The following is a 19,331-nucleotide window of genomic DNA, read 5'->3' as shown; positions in this document are numbered from 1 at the left end:
AGTAGTGAACAGCTCTTACAACATGTGTGACAAGCCTCCTGGCTTCATCCTCATACAGGCGGCAGAATTTTCAGATCCACCCCAGGAGGTACCCCTAGTGGCCAGTTCCATGATGAGATACACATACTCTTCCTTCTCCATTACCTGGTACAACCTGATGATGTGTTTGTGCCATACCTTTTTCAAAATGTCCACCTCATTCTTTATCCAATGATGAGGACTCTCACTTCAAGAGTATTTTAAATGCCACGTCCTTGTCTGTGAGCTGGGAATGGGCCAGCTTCACTTTTCCATAGGTACCTGTGTCAAAGAGCTCTTTCTTCTGGTATTGTTTGATTATTTCCTCCTTCAAGGAGCTCAAGGATGATTCTTTCTGTACTTCCATCCTTCTGCTACAATGGCAGGTAGCAAGTCTACCTAAATAAATTAAATAAAGTAAAGGAAAACCCAGAAAGAGTAAAAAGAAATACCAAAATCCAAATAACAGCCCGTCCCCACAACCCAAAAAATAATTTAGCTTTGATTCAGTCCAGGGGGTCATCAAGCAAGAGCTCCAAGCTCTGTTAACTGACATAGGTTGGAGCACAGTGGCTTACTGTATATCCTGCATGACCTCACACAATGGAGCAATCACAACTAGGCGTCATAGAAGAAATGGACAAATCAGAATCTGGGCCAGTGAGGTCAGTGAAAAAGTGGACCAATTACAGCCTGCCAGCATTGAAACACTAGCTCTTAGGCCTCAAAGACTGTTACTAAGGAATCCATGTGGCTTCATATTGCTCTGGTCATTCTCGTGGCATTTCTAAAACCAGTAGTACAGTGGTCAAAATCCTCTGATTTTCTAGAAGACTCATGAATCTTATAAATTGCTTTTCTGGAGACACTAGCTAATAGCCTCCATTCTTGATGCCCACCTTATTCTATGACTTGTTCCAGCAAAAGCACTGCACAAAGGCCTCCGTCCTTCTCAAGGACAACTCTGTCCTACAACTTCCTCCTGAGGGGACATGTTCCAGGGTGGCTTTGAGCCACCACCCTCACAATTCACCTTCCTGAGTAGTTAGGATTATAGGCCTGAGCCATGGGTAGGTACTTAGCACATCTCTTACATTTGGAGGAAGTATATTTGTTAGAAAGGTGGGTTTTACATATGTCCTTTTAACACTTTAAATTTTTTGTCCTTACTGTCTAATAGTGAATCTAGTTTCTGATGAGAAATTTGTCTTAATATAATTGAAGATTACTTATGTGTGATGAGTTGTGTCTTTGTACTTTGGGATGTTTTCTGTTTTTGTTTAATTAGAATGTATCAATTTGGACCTGTGTAATTATGTTAATTGACTTTTTTGATCTGATAGATTGCTGCATAGGAGGGTTCATGCTTTCAATCAAAATTGGGAAGGTATTGGTTTTTATTCCTTCAAATCTCTGTATACATATATGCATTATACATTATATATTCACATTGTATATGTGAATATATATATGCCTATATGTTTATATTATATATACATTTATATACATATATAGTTTCACATAGCTCCCACTTTTGTGATTGTTTATGGTAGGAAGTTTAGATTGATCCTAGCTACTTCATCAGAGTTAGAGTTTGAAGTTCTCCTCTTTATTTCTTGATAAAAATATGCATTACTCGGCAAGGATATTGAAATAAGTATAAAGCACAAATAGCTTCTCTCTCTCTCTCTCTCTCTGTCTCTCTCTGTCTCTCTGTCTCTCTCTCATTTCCTGCCTTAGTCAGGTCTCTAATCACAGGGACATTGCTTGTCGGGTTCTTCTAGTGTGCTGTGTTCTTCTGCAGTGTCATATTCTGCTTCAAAGGCCGCCAGGCCTGCACCTGTAAGAGAAGCTTCTCAAAGGCAGCCTGCATGGGTGCACCTTCCTGCCTCTGTCTTGATGTCAGAGCCCCACAGCTACTTGGGGTGGCCTTAGCAGATGCCCCTGTGCCAGGACTGCTGACTGGTGACTGTGCCAGCACAAGCACAGCCTCTTTTTCTTACACATCAGAGGTCTGCGTTGGAACCGGGGGTATTCCCTGGTTGGTGGCTATGCTTGGAGCAAGGCTGGGGGCTGCAGAAGCCTCACTGTGGCCTGACTTCAGGGGCACAACAAATGCCAAAGGTTTCTCTGGGCTCTTTTCTGAATACATGGGCAGATTCAAGAGCAGAATCTGAGCTCAGGGGGGGCCCTAAACACAGGGTGGGCAATGGAGCTGGGTGGGGCAGGGCTGTCCAGGCTGGCAGGGGGCAGATGATGAGCTTATATTAGTAGTCTGCTGGCTCCAAAAAAAAAATTAGACTTGCTTGCTATCCAGAAATATCCCTCTAAATCTGGTTGCACCACATAGTTCCATGCTGGTGGGAGGAAACTGCTGAAGACTGCAGTAGATGGATCAGGAGTACTTGGTGCTCTTTTTGGGCAATTCATTGCTGGCCTGGCAGGGGGAATCTGAAGTTTCCATAATATTACAGCTCCAAGCAGACACTAGGCTTGGCCAGCTGCACACTGGGCAGGCTGGTAGGTGAATCTTTGCTGCATGGCTTTGCAGAGTCCCCTGGCCCACCTGCCAGCAAAAGAACCTGCCTAGCATCTCCTCAACCATAGAACTTGGAGACAGCAGCCCTCACAACATGGACATGAAGTGTCCATCTGGCTAGATTCTGCTGTGTTCAGTGCGAGTCTGGGAGGAGCGGTAGGCCTGCTGGTGTAGGGAGCAGATGCCCCTTCCAAGACATCTGGGGGAATAGAGGGCCCTGGAAATGGGCTCATGTAAGGCTAGTCTGTCCTGTCCAAAGACAACACCTCCAGCTTGTATGACTGTTTGGTTGGGTGAGGGAGTCACCCTTTGGTGGCAGTGTTATTAGGAGACAGTGTTGGCGAGATTATCCCAAAATTAAACCAACTTTTGAGCAAGCAAAAGAGTAAGTCTTGTTGAACTGATATGGCAGGTGGAGTTGAGGTCATGGCTGCTTTTGTCTTGAATGACCCCGAGGCTTTGTCACCAAAAGACCTGTGACTGGATGCTATCATGGAGTGCGATGGTTTTAGGAAATTTATGAGAGAGCCCCACTTGGCTTGTAAGTCACTCAATAGGGCTAACACTGGGTGCGGAGTTTGGGCTTTAGAGCTGGGCACCACAAATTGATCTTTTTTTAATTTTAATTTTTTTTATTGTGAAAATAGTGTACAGAGGGGTTACAATTACATGGGCAAGATAGTGAGTACATTTCTTATCAAGCATTGTAGCCTCCTCCTTTGTTTACCCTTCCCATCCCTTCCCATCCTCCCTCCCCCTCCACCAATCCTCCCCCCAAGTTGTAAAGTTTGTTTTCGACATGACAACTTGTACTTCACATTGTTGCAATAGGTCCACCTGTATCCTTATATAAACGACTTGTTTTTGATCTTTTTGAAGGGCTGCCGACACCATCTGGAAGCTGTTGGACATTTAGGAGGTGTGAGTACATCACGAGATAGGTGTGGGCCTCTGAGCTTCATCCATTGTTTGCAACAGGGCTGAGCCCTCCAACCCATATTGTCCTGGTGCCTTCAGTGTGTGGGCTGGTTTCTGGCAGTGAGAAAAGTTTAATGTGTCCTCTATTCTCTGAGCCTCACTAGAAAGTTCTATTGTTGGCAGGGATGATTCTGTCATTGGGAGGTCTGTTTGTTCTCTGAGTAAGGGAATCTACAGTTCTCAGAACACATCTTGGCTTTCTCTCTGAATATTTAGTTTCTGTGAAAGACTGGTCTCTGAAAGGCCTAAGTGTTTAAGGTTTCAGATGCTTTATAAGTTTCCAGACATATCCAGGGCTTGTTCTTTTTTATCTGTCAATGACAGCTCTAATTTCCTCCTTTAGTCATGGTCTATTGACCCCTTTGACTCTGGCATAAATGAGGAAAGACAGGCAGGGCTGTTGTGTTGCTAAGGAAAGCAGACAGGGCTGCTTTGTTGCTGAGAAAAAGCAGGCAGGCCTGTCTTGTTACATAGTTTCATTTTATTCCCCGATGTTGATAAATAAAACCTCCAGATTGGACTTCAGGAGCTGCCCATGATCATTGCTCCATTTCTTTCCCCTGCTCTTACCATATTGCCTTGTTATTTAAATTCATTTTTACTTTTAATTTTTGTCAGAAACAAAGAGGCAATTAAAAATCTATATGTAATGTTAATTTTTATTCTTGAATTACTAAAATACATGAAGAACATGTCAATTAAAGCAGCATAAAATGACAGATGGCGTGAGCTTGATCACTGTCCCTCTACTCTGTCTCTCTTGCTCTACCTTGGGGTGACCACTGCGACTAATTAGTAATGTATCCCTGCATCTAAACTAAATGTGGTCAAACAACAGGCTATTAAAAAGAGACTTGCCCACAGCTATCCAAGTCACTCAAACTTCTATCTTAGTAGGAGACCAAATTTCCATTCACACCATGTAGATTCAAAAGTCTACACTCAGGTTCACAGACCTGAGCCAAGTCTGTGGTGGAACCAGGACTGAAGGTGCTAACTTATTGTTCACTAAGGGAGAAGTCTGAAATAGCTAGAAATCTGCCCTTTGCCTTTGCCACTAAGTCACAGTATCAGGTCTAAGGACCAAGGAGTTACACAGGCCTTTTAGTGGTTACTAAACTGGGTTTTAACTTTTGTAATTCCAAGTTTCTCTTCAGATCAAATATTGGGCCTGCACAACAGCAGCCCATTAGGAAGTGATGTCCAGACCTTGTGCAAGTGTCTCAGACTGTTTGAATTTGTTTTTACTGAATTGTCTTTTTGCCTACAATCCACACCTATGGCCAAATAGAGGCTTTGTTACAGCTAGCTGACTGAAGACACTACACTGGAACTAGTTCTGCAGACTTGTTCTGGAATATGGCTGTTTCAGTCTTAGATTTAGAACTCCAGTCTTTCTCTCCCTCTCTTTCTCCTCCCTCTCTATCTTTCAATAAACTATTCAAATAATCATTTGTTGAACAAAACCTTGGAAAATTGTCATAACATTAAACCATAGTGTCCACCTTTCAAGTCTGGCCATTTTGTTAACACAAGTTGAGAACAAGCAAGAAAAACCATAAATGCACATACAGATGCACACACCCACACCCACACCTATACTGGATAGACACATACATACAGAAACACAAAAAAAATCAAAGCACATTTAAACCTTGTTTTTTTTAATACTTTAAATACACCAAACCATTTGATGCCATCAGGAAATCACTAGCTCCCTCTCCCCACATGCACCACACACACAGACACACACAGATACACAGACATAGACACACACAGACACAGACACACACACACACACACACAGATACACAGACACACACAGACACACAGACACACAGACACAGACACAGACACACACACACACACACACACACACACACACACACACACACACACACACACACACACACACACTGCCAGTACTGGAGCTTGAACGCAAATGTGGGTAATATCCCTGAGATTTTGTAATGAAAGATACCATTTTACTCATTTGCACCACAGCTCTACTTGCGACTTTTTGGTTGCCAATTGGAGATAAAAAAAAACACATGGACTTTCTGCACAAGTTGACTCCAAACCTTAATATGCACTTCTCAGTCTCCAGACTGATTGAACAAGTTACATCCTCACCAGCAGTGATAGAGCTCCTTTTGCCACATCCATGACAGCATTTGTTACTAATCACATTAAAATGTTTTTATTGTCCTTCCTTACTGCAGTGACGTAGAATTAGGGTGTTGTTTTTGTTTACATTTCCTTTATGTTCAGAGATATTGAACATTTCTTCTTGTGTTGATTGGCCTTAATTACTTATTCTGAGAAGTTTGTCTTTAGGTCATTACCTCATTTATTAATTGGGATGTTATTTCATGGTTTATTGGGGGCAATTTTTGTGCTATCTACATATTTTTTTCCTATTAGGATCTCGTTTGATGAATAGCTCATGGAATTCTTCTCCCATGCCATGAGTTTTGTATTTGGCTTGGTATGTTCTTTGTCAGGCAGAAACTTAAGTTTCATGCAATCCCGTTTATCCAGTCTTTCTTGGATTTCTTGTGATCATGGATCTTTAGTTAGAAAATTTCGACCTGTGTTGTAGAAGTCATAGTGTTTCCCCTGCCAGTTCTTGTAATATTTTCATGGTTTCTGGCCTTATATTGATGGCTTGACATATGTGGACAGCATTAATTTAATCTGCCTACAATTCCTTGGTTCACAGACACAGCAAAGTTATACCCTTTCTAAGTAAGATGAGGTGTTTCATGATGGTTTGGAAAGGGGATGTCTACTCAGAAGTGTGAATATGGAAATCATAGGAGGTAGGCTCAAGCATAATTATTTTTAATTACATTTTTAATTGTAAGTACAATGAATCCTAATCTGTGATACTTTTTTCATCATCTCCCCATCTCTGAAACAGCTCCTTCCTCTCAATTTTCCTAGTTTCATTGGATATGCATTGAAAATTGTGACTTCATTCACCTCCTACCCCCCATTCAAGTGCCAGTTTCCTCATTTACATTTTATTGTACTGTTGGATTTTCTAAAGAATTACACCATTTAAATTCTTTCCAACATATACTGTACTTCATGAAATATATTTAGGTATACGTGCATACAATACTCTGTATGTTTTCATATAGACCAAGCTTCCCCATTTGAAAGAAAACATGCATCCTGACTTCACAAAAAATTTTCCAGTTCATCAATTTCTTTATAAATGATGGAATATTCTAATTCATGAGTAATGTTACTCTGTATATATATATATATATATATATATATATATATATATATATATATATATAATTTTCTTGATTCATTCATCTATTGAAGCTATTTGTGCAATATAAATACCTTGACAATGAACATAGATGTTTAGGTGGCCTTACTTTATCGGGATTTTTAGTCTTTTAGATAAATGCCCAAGAATGGTAGTACTGAACCACAAGGTAGGTAAAGTTGTTTTGTGGGTTTTTTTCAGTGTAGTTAAACAAGATTACATTCCCACCAACAATATTTTATAATCAAGCTTAAATGAGATGTAAAAAGAGAAGCAAGTCAAGTGATTCTGTTTTTAGTGTTGTTGTTATTGTTTTTGTTCGGTTATGGGACCTGAACTCTGGGCCAGGGCACTGAAACTCAGCTCCTCAGCTCAAGGATAGAGCTCACTACCACTTGAACCACACCACCACTTCCAGCTTTTTCTGCTTATGTGGTGCTGAGGAATCAAACCCAGGGCCTCATGTTTGCACGGCAAGCACTCTATCACTGAACCACCTTCCTAGCCCATCTCAAGTGTTTTGGTTTGCATTTCCTTTATGGCCAGAGATATTGAACATTTTTATGACTACTGGACAAGTTTATTTCTTCTGAGACGTCTCTACTTAGCTTGTTTGCCCATCTGTAATTGAGTTGTTAATTCTTTGTTAGTATAATTTATTGAGCTCTTGGTATATTCTGACATAGACCTGGCAAAGATCTCTCCTTCCATAGGCTCTCTTTACGTTGCTAATGATGTCCTTTGCCAGGCAGAAACTTCTTAGTTTGGCACAATCCCATTTGTGAATTCTCTCTTTGATTCCAACCATTATTGATGATGAACTTTATATTCATGCTCAGTGGGAGCCAAGGTGAACAAGGCTTATATTCTTGGAACACTTCTTTCTAGAGTTCAGTGATACTTCTAGAGTGATACGCTAGAACATAAATTTTTCTTGTATAGTCTCAAGAGAGGTTGTCCTAGTGACTTTATTTCTTTATATTTCTTCCTTAACTTTGCACATCTGGTGTACAATATGATGACTGATGACCACATGGGATACTGAGCATTGTAAATTTTGGTTTGTTGTATTGATTTTGCTGTGAGGGATAATGTGCACCATGGAGTTGGAACACTACATACAAAACAATGAGGGGAGCTACTTTTTTGTTTGTTTTGCCAGTCCTGGGGCTTAAGCTCAAGGCTTAGACACTGACCCTGAGGATCTTTTGCTCAAGGCTACCGAGCACTCTAGCACTTAAGCCACAGTGCTACTTCCAACTATTTCTGTTTATGTGGCACTGAGGAATCAAACTCAGACCTTCATGCAAGCACACTACCACTAAGCCACATTCCAGCTGTTTGGTTATTTTTTAAATGCTGTTTTTTTCATGAGTTTACCACTTTCTTGATCAGGCTTGCTTTGAACTGTGATCCTCAGATCTCAGCTTTCTGAATACCTTTGATCACGAGATACTGGTCCCTGGCAAATGGTGAATTTTAACCTACTTTTGATATTCCTCATCAATGAAACAGCTGAGTAGGTAACATGAAGAAAGGAGAAAGGCAGAGGAAAAAGCAACAGTAGTAGATACTAGAAAAACAATTGAAAGTAGTACAAAAATTGGCAAAATGAAGTAAAGGTTGCAATTTAATAAATAGCATTACACCGATGTTGCGTTTTTATTTTACAAACATACAATACTGGTATATTTCATTAACAGTAGGACAATGAGGGGACAGACAAACTGTTTACATTTAGACTTTTCTGTATACTGAATTTATGCCAATAAAATTTATTGTAAAAAATGTCAACGAGGCTAGGTGTGAAAACCTATACTTTTAATCTCAACTCTTAGGAGTTAAATTGGGAGGATTGGAAGTTTTTATATAAGTTTTAGCAAAACTATGTCTCTGAAATAAAAGAAAGAAAAAAAACTCTAATCAAATATTTCATGTGCAATTTTGTCCCAGAAAATGCATTTTTCCCCTGTTTTTAGGTGTCAAACCTGGAAAATTGCCCATTGTATACAAGTCCTTTACTACTTGAGTAATGCCCCAAGCCTTTTTACTTACATGGTGTTTTTTAGTTTGGATGGCTGGGAGTCTTTCTTTCTTTCTTTCTTTCTTTCTTTCTTTCTTTCTTTCTTTCTTTCTTTCTTTCTTTCTTGCTTGCTTGCTTGCTTGCTTGCTTGCTTGCTTGCTTGCTTGCTGGCTTGCTGGCTTGCTTTCTTTCTTTCCTGCTTTCTTCTTTCTTTTTTTTGTGGGGATAGACTATGATTAGCTGGAATAATCAATATATACCATCTCACCTAATGCATCTCTTATTTGACTGCTCCAGAAATTTTTTAAAAAGAAGAAACACTTCTTAACTAACTTCATAAGCGCAATGACAAAATCAGAATGCATGTATAGTAATTTTACTTATGAAGAGAAAGGCAAAAGTTCCTAAAAAAAGAGAATATGTATCAGAAATGGATAGATTACATTTATTCCTTTTCCATTTTTCCTGTGTGTGTTTTTTCTGAAGATTTAACACAGGATTCACACATAGAAATCAAGTTATTCTACCACCAAAGTGCAAGCCTACATACATAGCTACAATTTAGGAAATCTAATGCAATTTATTAAATTAAGTAAAGAACAAATCCCATATAATCCCAATAGATGCTGACACAGAAGCATTTAATATTTTTAATATTAGTGAAAATTCTGAAACAAGGAAAATAGCTTTAGCTTAAGTAGAATATTTATCAAGCACTTATAATATTCTTTAAAAATAGCTGAGGCATTTCTGATGCAAACAAGAGAGAAATTTGTCAATGATGGCATTTGACAACACATTTGATGTTTTAACTGAGAAGAAGAAGAAGGAGAATGAGGAGGAGGAGGAGGAGGAGGAGGAGGAGGAGGAGGAAGAGGAGGAGGAGGAGAAGGAGAAGGAGAAGGAGAAGAAGAAGAAGAAGAAGAAGAAGAAGAAGAAGAAGAAGAAGAAGAAGAAGAAGAAGAAGAAGAACAACAACAACAACAACAACAACAACAAGATCACAGAAGATTGCATAAGATTGCAATGGAAGGAAAATATTGTGATTTGTGAGCAAGATTGCATGGTAGTCTACATAAAAATTCAAACATGTTTACCGTTTTACACTTTTACATGCTTTCAATAAGTTGGGTACACACGAAGTCTAATAATGAAGAAATAAAAAAAAACCTGTACATCTCAAACAAACAAAGTTTAGGTGGTTAGAGTGTAGTTGTGGAGGTTGGAGGAAAGGAATTGTAGGGGAAAAACAAAGGAGGAGGCAACAATGCTTGATAAGAAATGTACTCATTACCTTGCTCATGTAACTGGAACCACTCCATACAGTTTTTTTATAATAAAAAATTTGTTTAAAAAATAATAAAATTAAAAATAAATAAAAAATAAAAAATCTATGCAGGGAATTTGAAACTTAGTGGTCGAGTATTCACCTACTATTTGTGAAGGGTCCTTGTTAAATCACCTGCAAAATACAAAATAGACCAAAAACTTTAAAAAATGATACATGAAGGAAAATAAAGCACAGGGGTTGGGGCAAGTAAGTGGTTTACTTCCAAAGAAGAAGTAGCAACAGATGATTTTGGGAGTACATACTTGGAATCCAATCATCCGTTCTTTCGTGGTTCAAGTGTTCAAGGCTAGTCAGCTAAAAAAAAAAGCACAACAAAAAACGAGGAGGAGGGACATGACAGAAGAAATAATAATCTGATACAAATTAAACTTCATCTGGATGGTGGGAAGAAGTCTCTCAGCTCTGTTATTTTCTTTTAAATAAGTTTCTAGCCTTTCGACCATGTGAGAATGCAGCAACAAGGGAACACATTAAAGGCCTGGTGAAGCTGACCTCTCAGCATATTGAATTTTCTTGGTTCTAGATAATGTCCTTCAGAATTTCTGTTGAGTACCCATAAGTTTCTCTAAGCTATTGGGACCTTGTCTTAAGGAGTTTTGTTATAGCATCACAATGGAATTGAAATAAACAGCTATACCTCTTTCTCTACAGGAAGACTCATGGATTTGGCAGTAGGAGAGTTCAAGCGGAGGACCTCCAATTGTTTAGTTAGGGGTTCTACCATCTAAGTTCCCTACTCCAGGCCTTGTTCTTCACTTTGAACTTATCAACACATTGCCTTATGGATTTCAAGGATTCTGATGTAAATTATCTCAGAGGAAACTATCATGAGAAATGTTGATGCTCTATTTTTTCTCACTCCTATAGATGTTAATAACCCACTTCATGGAGATGTATGGCATAGGGCATTTTGATACAGTATCAGATGATTCTGAAGCGATACCACTATCCTTTTGACATCAGTCATTCTACATTTAAAGAAGAAGACATTGAATATCTTGAGTTAACTGATGAGGTCTTTAAAAGGCAAAAGTTAGAGCAGCTTTTCAGATTATGGATGCCATGAAATACCCTATTGGATTCAATTTCTGAGTGAGAAAACAGCTGTTTTCCATTATCCACCTAAGTATAAAACTTACTGGGACTTATTTTCTTTGCATTTTAATGTAAATGACAAAAGTGCCCATTTTTTGACTTTATTAGGGGACTCTTAGTATTACATAATTAAATAGTTGTCAAAATTCACTGAGCTGAATAGAGAACATAATTTATAATAATACATGGATGTATTTTATTAGTAAATACTGAAAAGGAAAAAAAAAACAGTATTTCTACAGAAGATTCATCCTGGCAATAGTCACTTTACAGTAGGCTGGTACTTCCTGCCTTCTTTCAACCACATGCTATTGTTGAATGTGATATTGTTTTAGATCTACTCAAGAGCTATGGGGCCCATCTTGGATTCCATTAAAAACACACCAAAGTGCATACTGATATTACAACTTTTTAAAAATCAGAAATTATTTATTATATGGTACCAAAACACTAAATCACGTCCATAACAAATAAGGACTTTAATATTATTTTAAGCAGTTGTGCAAGAAGGTTCTAATTCAACAAAGAGGGACACCTCTTATACTTTAACAACTTCTTTGAATTTTCTCTTTATTGTCAAGATAAAAAAAAATCTGGTTCTACTTTAGTGAAAGTTTCCAATTGAACTCTTCGTTATGTGTCCCCTGCATCTAGGAATACATAGGATTCCACTTTGTTTTTAGATTGTTGGAGCAAGTTCCAAGACTTGCACATATAGTGAATGGAAGCCACTGGTTGATGTATGCTCCTGCACATGGCCACTGTTCTGGCAGGAGCAGACATAAGGACATGGATACTACTCAAGGACAAAATCCTTGGGAGCAACCGTAGGATCTTGAAGCCAACAAGGACAGAATGCACTTTCTGATACACTTTATGTTCCTGCAACACTGCCAAGGCAGCACCAGTGGCATCATTCTGTGCACCTCACATCCTTGTGGAAACCTTGGCAACAGTCCTCCAGGCTCAAGACCAGAAGATCCAGTGGGTTCATTCCAAGCTGTGATTGGTCCATTGCAAATATTGTGAGTGGTCTCTGCAGTCCATTACATTGCTGAGAGTTCCTGGTGACCTGCAGGACTGAGTGCTACATTGACAGTTTCCTTTAGGTTATTGCTCTGGGGTTTTTATTTTCTTAGCTAAGTTTAGGTAGATTTACTCCTTGCCATCTTAGCAGAAAGATGGAAGAACATAGTGTATTATCCTCAAGCTCTTCAGAGAAGGAGATTTTCAATGAACAAGATAGTTTGAAGGTGATCATTAGCTATGGCAGGAGATTTTCCCTGAACAATATAGCATGAAGGAGGAAATCATTGACTATGGAAGCTATGGATATGGAAAGTTGGCCTAGCAACACCTCGTAGTCAATAAGGTTGTAGTGAAAATAATCCTGAAGATGAGAGCTCAACAATTGTTAAATCAAAAATGAGATGGACAGGCCGGGAAGGTGGCTCAGTGGTATATGTTTGCCTTACATAAATGAGGCCCTGGGTTCGATTCCTCAACACCGCATAAACAGAAAGAGCTGGAAGTGGTGCTGTGGCTCAAGTGGTAGAGCAGTAGACATAACCTGAAGAGTTCAGTGACAATGCCTAGGCCCTAGAGTTCAAGCCCCAGGACCCACAAAAAATTTTTAAATGAGATGGACATTATTAAGATTTTCCATCACCCAAACATGATCAGGTCATACCAGGTGAGGGAAATGGATGAGCACAAATATTTGGTAGTGGAACTGGCCATCCAGAGACCTCCTTAGACAAATGTGAAAATCATACTGCCTTTTCAAGAATGAAGTCAGGAGTTTATTCAAACAGATTTTGAGGACTGTGCACTACTTTAATGAAACTGAAAATAACTGAAACATTAAACCCAATAACATCGTGTTGGATGACAAAGGCAATGTGAAGTTCAATGACTTTGGCATGAGCATAAGGATTTCCGTAGGGTAGTTGCTGAAGGACATATTTGGTACCTTAATTTTGTCCCTATAAAATATTGCTTCCATGAATATTACAATGGCTGCAAAGTAGATAGCTGGTGCGTGGGAGTCCTCATTTATATTCTAGAGGGATGGCAAATATCCCATTTGAAAGTATGAATTTTAACCTTATACAGGTAATTGTCTTGGAGGCCACATACATTTCTCCATTCATCTGTCTCCAAAAGAACAAAATATCATCTTGAAATGGTAAACTGCATAGCCAAAGCAGAGGCATAGTATACAACAAACAATGGAGATCAGCTCAACCAAATTGAGGGATATTTCCTATGTCCTGATGAGCCACTTGTAATGAGTTAAACCCTATTATTCTTGCACTCTTGTGTGAGATGAGCTACAGCCTGCCTGATACACACAAATCAATATTGGACAGGACATTCGATGAAATCATGGTCATAAATGTTTTGATTTTAAAAAAGTCTTAAAATAGAATGACAGCAGTGAAATTAAATCAGTGCCTTCAATTGTTTCAGTGTGCCCAACTCCTGCAGATAAATAGTATGTATATACGTATATATCACACAAATATATTACATATTAAATATATGTCCAAAACTTATTTTATACAAAATTAGGGGACAGTGTTATTAGATTTATCCTTGAAAAAAAGATCAACAAAAAATTAAACATTGCTCACTTTGGCAGCACATATACAAAAATTGGAACAATACAGAGATTAGCATGGCCCTTGTGCAAGAATGACTCTCATATTTGTGAAGCATTCCTGATTTTAAAAAATAAATAAATAAAGACAGATAGAGATCCCAGTTTGAAGTGTGAAAGTAAGTGGAAGGCCCATAAATTCAAATCCTAGTACTGGCCCATAATCATACATTGAATTAATTTTTGTATGTCTTTTATTATAAAAAATACTGTGCAGAGGGGCTACAATTAAATGAGTAAGGTAATTTCCTATCAAGTATATTTCCTATCAAGCATTGTTGCCTCCTCCTTTGTTTTTCCCCTACCATTCCTTCTCTCCCACCTCCACGAGTATTCTCCCCACCTCCGAAGTTCTAATGTTTGTTTTCAACGTAGGGTCTTGTACATTGCATTTTTACAATGGGTCAACCCGTATCCTTATTTAAGCATTTTATGTTTTCCCTTACCTTCTCCAAATTAGAAAAATGTATATACAAGATGCAGGGTACCAGAATCAAATGCAGTGAAAACAGGAGTTATACCATGGGGGAGGTACAAAGAAAGCAACAAAGAAATCAATTTATAAATATGTTGGAAACAATCACAAGAAAGAAAAAATTATCTTGGGGTTCATTTCGCCTAACATCAACTTGTCTAAAAATTTCTGTTTTTCTCAGACATATACTAGTTATTGCAAATAAGGGAAACCATGGGATCTATGTTTCTTTGGGTATGGCTTATTTCACTTAATATAATTTGTTCCAAGTCTTTCCATTTCCTAACAAATTGGACAAAGAAATTCTATGGAGGCATGGAATTGTGTATATATACCACATTTTCTTGATCCATTCATCATATGAGGGGTATCTGTGTTGGTTCCATATCTTAGTTATGGTAAATAATGCTGCAATAAACATAGTCGTGCTGGTAGCATTAGTATGACCTTGTTTGTTAACATTTGGGTAAATGCCCAAAAGTGCTAGTTCTGGGTCATAGGGAAGCTCTATGTGGAGTATTTTGAGGAACCTCCATAAACTTTCCAAAGTGGTTGAACACGTTTACACTCCCACAACAATACAGTAAGGTTTTCTTCTATCCACATCCCCTCCAGAATCTGTTGTTATTAGAGTTCTTGATTATAGCCATTCTAACTGTGGTGAGATGGTACTTCTGCTCTTTTTATTTGCATTTCTTTTATGGCTAGGGAGGTTGAGCATTTCTTCATGTGTCTATTGGCCATCCTTCTTTTCTCTTCAGAGAAGTTTCTTTTTGAGTCTTTAGCCCACTTATTTAGTGAGAAGTGGTTTCTTTGAGGATTTGTTGTTGGGAGATATAATTTTTTGAGTTGCAGGTATATTTTAGATATGAGACTCTTTTCTGTTTAATGGCTAGTGAAGATCTTTTCCCAATCCATAGGCTTTCTATTGATCTTGTTAACTATGTCCTTTGCCATGTAGAAGCTCTGCAATTTCATGCAATCCCATTTGTCCAAACTTTCTTTGATTTGTTGTGTTTCTGGGTCTCCATTAAAAAAAAATTCGGCCTGTGCCAAGGAGACCTAGGGTTTCTCCTATTCCATCCTATTTCATCAGAGTGTCTGCTTTGACTCAGAAGTCTTTGATCCATTTGGAGTTGATTCTGGTGCAGATTGATATATAAGGATCTAGCTTAAGTTTTCTACAAGTGATTAACCAATTTTGCCAGCACAATTTACTTAAGAGGCTTTCTTCCATTCTATTTTTTTAGCTCCATTATCGAAGATTAGGTAGCTATATATCTGTAGGTTCTTTTCTGCCTTTTCAATTCTATTCCATTGTTCCTGATGTCCGTTCTTGTGCCAGTACCAAGCTGTTTTAATTACGATGGCTTTGTAGTGGAGTTTGAAATTTGGTATTGATATTCCTTCATCACTGTTCTTTATGTTAAGGATTTTTTTTCTATTCTGGGTTTTTTTACTGTTCTATATGAATTTTTGGATAGCCTCTTTAATTCTTTGAAGAAAGGGGTTGGAATATTGATAGGTATTGCATTAAATTGGTAGAAACCCTTGGAAAATATTGCCATTTTCACGATGTTGATCTTTCCAATCCAGGAGCATGGGAGGTTTTACCACTTTGTAAGTTCTGTTTTGATTTCCCTTTTCATGTTTTTAAAGTTTACATTACAGAGGTCCTTCCCTTCTTTGGTTAAATTAATTCCTAGGTATTTTTTGGGTGGGCTGTTATGAATGGAGTTGCTTTCCTGATTTCAACCACGCTTTTCTCATTGTTGGCATACAGAAAAGCCATTGATTTTTGAGGGTTATTTTTATACCCTGCTCCTTTGCCAAATTTTAAATCAGCTTGAGTAATTTTGGTGATTTGCTTTTCTTTTATGGCTAGAAATGTTGAGCATTTCTTCATGTGTCTATTTGCCATCTCCTTTCCTCTTCAGAGAAGTTTCTCTTTAAAACTTTAGCCCACTTATTTATTGCGCAGTTGTTTCTTTGAGGATTTCTTGTTGGAGGTTTTATTTTTGTGAGTTCCAAGCACATTTTAGATATGAGATCCTTGTCTGTTGTATGGCTAATCTTCTCCTAATCGGTGGGCTTTCTATGGATTTTGCTAGTTATGTCCTTTGCCATGCACAAGCTCTGCACTTTCATGAAATCCCATTTGTGTAACTTTGATTTGTTGTGTTTCTGGGTCTCTATTAAGGAAATTTTGACTTGTGCCAAGGAGACCTAGTGTTTCTCCTATTCTTTCCATTACTGTTTTCAGGGTGTCTGCTTTGACTCTGAGGTTGACAATTACTTTTGTAAACCGAAACTTGTTTGTTTTTTCCATCTTTTGTGTTCATAGGAGTGTCTGTATTATGTGTAAACAGGCTGTTCTACAAGGTATCTTTCAGGGTGGTAGAGTAGTTATTATATGGCTCTATGTATTTTATAACGACATAGAGCTTTCTCATGACTTACCTACATAAATCTTTTAATGTTATTTAAGGGCCAAGAAGAATGCCAAACTTACATTTTTGTGTCTATCCCCATCCTATTTCTCCCTATTGTCTAGTGGTTTATGTAACACTCAGCATAACTGACACTGGCACATGGAACAGACATGGACTTGATGGATCTTGGCTGTGAGATGGCCCCAAATACAGTAAATATCAGAATCAATGAGATCGAAGCAGTTGTCCAAGGTGCCTAGTTGTATTAACATCCTTGGCTTCCAATGGTCTCACCTGCCTCGGTCAGAAGCCTGTTAATGGTCTGTCACCATCAAAGCTCATACTGAAGTTTAACTATTCAATGTAGCAGTGTCAGGAGGTAGAAACCTTAAAAGATGTTTCAGTCATAAATGGATAAATGTTATCTCATCAACTCTCAAGGGACTAACGTTATCACTGTTATCAGTTGTTAAAAGCAACCTATGACCCTTAATCCCTGTCATTCTAGCACATGCCATAATGCTGAGATCCTCTGTGATATGATGCACCTACGGGGCCTTGTCCCATGTGCTACCATGCTATATAGACTTTCCAGCTACTACTATTAGGCTTGAAATAGACCTTATATTCCTCATGAAGTATACAGGTTAATTGATTTTAAACAATGACAAAATGGACTGAGATTTTATTCCTTTTGTCTTTTTCATGGAACTGAGGATTAAACTGAGGGCCTTAAACTTACTAGGCACATAACTTGCCACTTGTGCCTACATGCACCCAACTCTTTTTCTTCCTTTCTCAGTTTGCTTTTCATATAGGATCTTGTGCTAACTTCACCCAAGTCACCCTTAGTACCCCATGCTCCTATACCTCTACCTCTCAATATCTGGGATTACATGACTGTGACACCACAGTTTGCCCTTTAGACCATACTACTCTTTAGGGGAAAGAGATACAGATCCCTGAGATGTTTATGTGGGTTTGTGTGTCTGGTTGTGTGCTTGTGTGTGTGTGTGTGTGTGTGTGTGTGTGTGTGTGTATACACGTGAACTGTTCTTGATGATTTACTTAGTACTGAGGGTGAATCTTCCTTAAGAATCTGTATTCTTAATTCATTCCACTGAAAAAGAAATATTTCTCTGTGTACTAATGGCTCATAACTATAATTCTAGCTCTTCAGAATGCTGAGATTTTTGACATTATTAATGTTATCCCAGGTATTAACCCAATGTTATCCCAATGTTATGCCAGGTGAGCCAGGAAAAGTCCATGACACTCTTATCTCCATTTCATCACCAGAAAAGTCAGAAATGGAGCTGTGGTTTAAGTAATAGAGTAATATTCTTGAGGAAAAACATAGGAATAGCACCTAGGCTTTTATCAAGGCTCAGGACCCATACATAATATCCAGAAAGCACTTGTGCTATTACAATGAGCTCTTATGCTATTGCAAGTCACAATTATGTCTAATGGATTGTCTCTACAGGCCAGTTGCAGTAAAAAAAAAAATTTTGTAGTGCTCACTTTGGCAGCACATATACTAAAATTGGAATGATACAGAGATTAGCATGGTCCCTGCACAAGGATGACATGCAAATATGTGAAGCGTTCCATATTTTTTTTTTAAAGAATCTTGTATTACTTCATAAGATATGTTCTTTCTGGACCATCTTTATGCCTCATTTTTCTCTCTGGAATGATATTGAAATAGAGAAAATATTCAGTGAGGAATTTGGTTTCTGGATCCCTCCCTCATTCATTATTGACATGTTCTGTCTTTTTATTTTTTGGCAGTCCTGGAGCATGAACTGAGGGCCTGGGCACTGTCACTGAGCTTCTTTTTTGCACAAGCCTTGCACCCTTTGACCTGAGCCACAGGGCAACTTCTGGCTTTTTCTGTTTATGTTGTACTAAGTAATTGAACCCAGGGCTACATGCATGCTAGGAAAGCACTCTACCACTAAACCACATTCCAAGCCCCATGTTCTCTTTTTAACATATGTCTAACATGTTTAGCTCTGTCCCATCTCTGAAGCCACGGCCATTGTTCTTGAATCTATCCTCAATTTAACTCCTAACTGTGTTTCATTACCTATAACTGCCAAAATATTTTCCACTCCACCCAAGGAACTATCTTTCATTTTCTTAAATTTCACACTTCATTGGTTAATGTCAAACAATAACTCAACATTACCAGTGTCTGAAATTGAGGACACTTAGAATAATAAATAGCTTTTTCCAATGTTTTTCTTTTTTTTAATTCTGAGGATTCAACTCTGGTTTCTGCGCAATCCTTCAGCTCTTCAGCTCAAAGTGATTGCTATACCAGTTGAGCTACAGTACCACTTCCAGCTTTCTGAGTGGTTTATTGGAGTTAAACCTTTCATTCCCAGGCTGCCTTTGAACTGGGAACCTCAGATTTCATCCTCCAGATAGCTAGGATTACAGGAATGAGCCACCAGTGCCCAGATA

The 19,331-nt window shown here is 38.3% G+C and overlaps 2 non-coding genes across 2 annotated transcripts; both read left to right on the top strand.

Moving 5' to 3' along the window:
* The first annotated feature begins 13,918 nt into the window (after nt 1-13,918).
* On the top strand, nt 13,919-14,022 carry LOC138815111 (U6 spliceosomal RNA). Its single transcript, XR_011368165.1, has one exon. It is a non-coding gene; the product is annotated as a U6 spliceosomal RNA (small nuclear RNA).
* A 4,353-nt stretch (nt 14,023-18,375) lies between these two features.
* LOC138815110 (U6 spliceosomal RNA) lies at nt 18,376-18,479 on the top strand. Its single transcript, XR_011368164.1, has one exon. It is a non-coding gene; the product is annotated as a U6 spliceosomal RNA (small nuclear RNA).
* The last annotated feature ends 852 nt before the right edge of the window (nt 18,480-19,331 follow it).

The sequence above is a fragment of the Dipodomys merriami genome, unplaced genomic scaffold (genome assembly GCF_024711535.1).
Source record: "Dipodomys merriami isolate MVZ:Mamm:240054 unplaced genomic scaffold, mDipMer1.0.p SCAF_620, whole genome shotgun sequence".
NCBI lineage: Eukaryota > Metazoa > Chordata > Mammalia > Rodentia > Heteromyidae > Dipodomys > Dipodomys merriami.
This window is presented reverse-complemented; position numbering and strand designations above follow the sequence as displayed.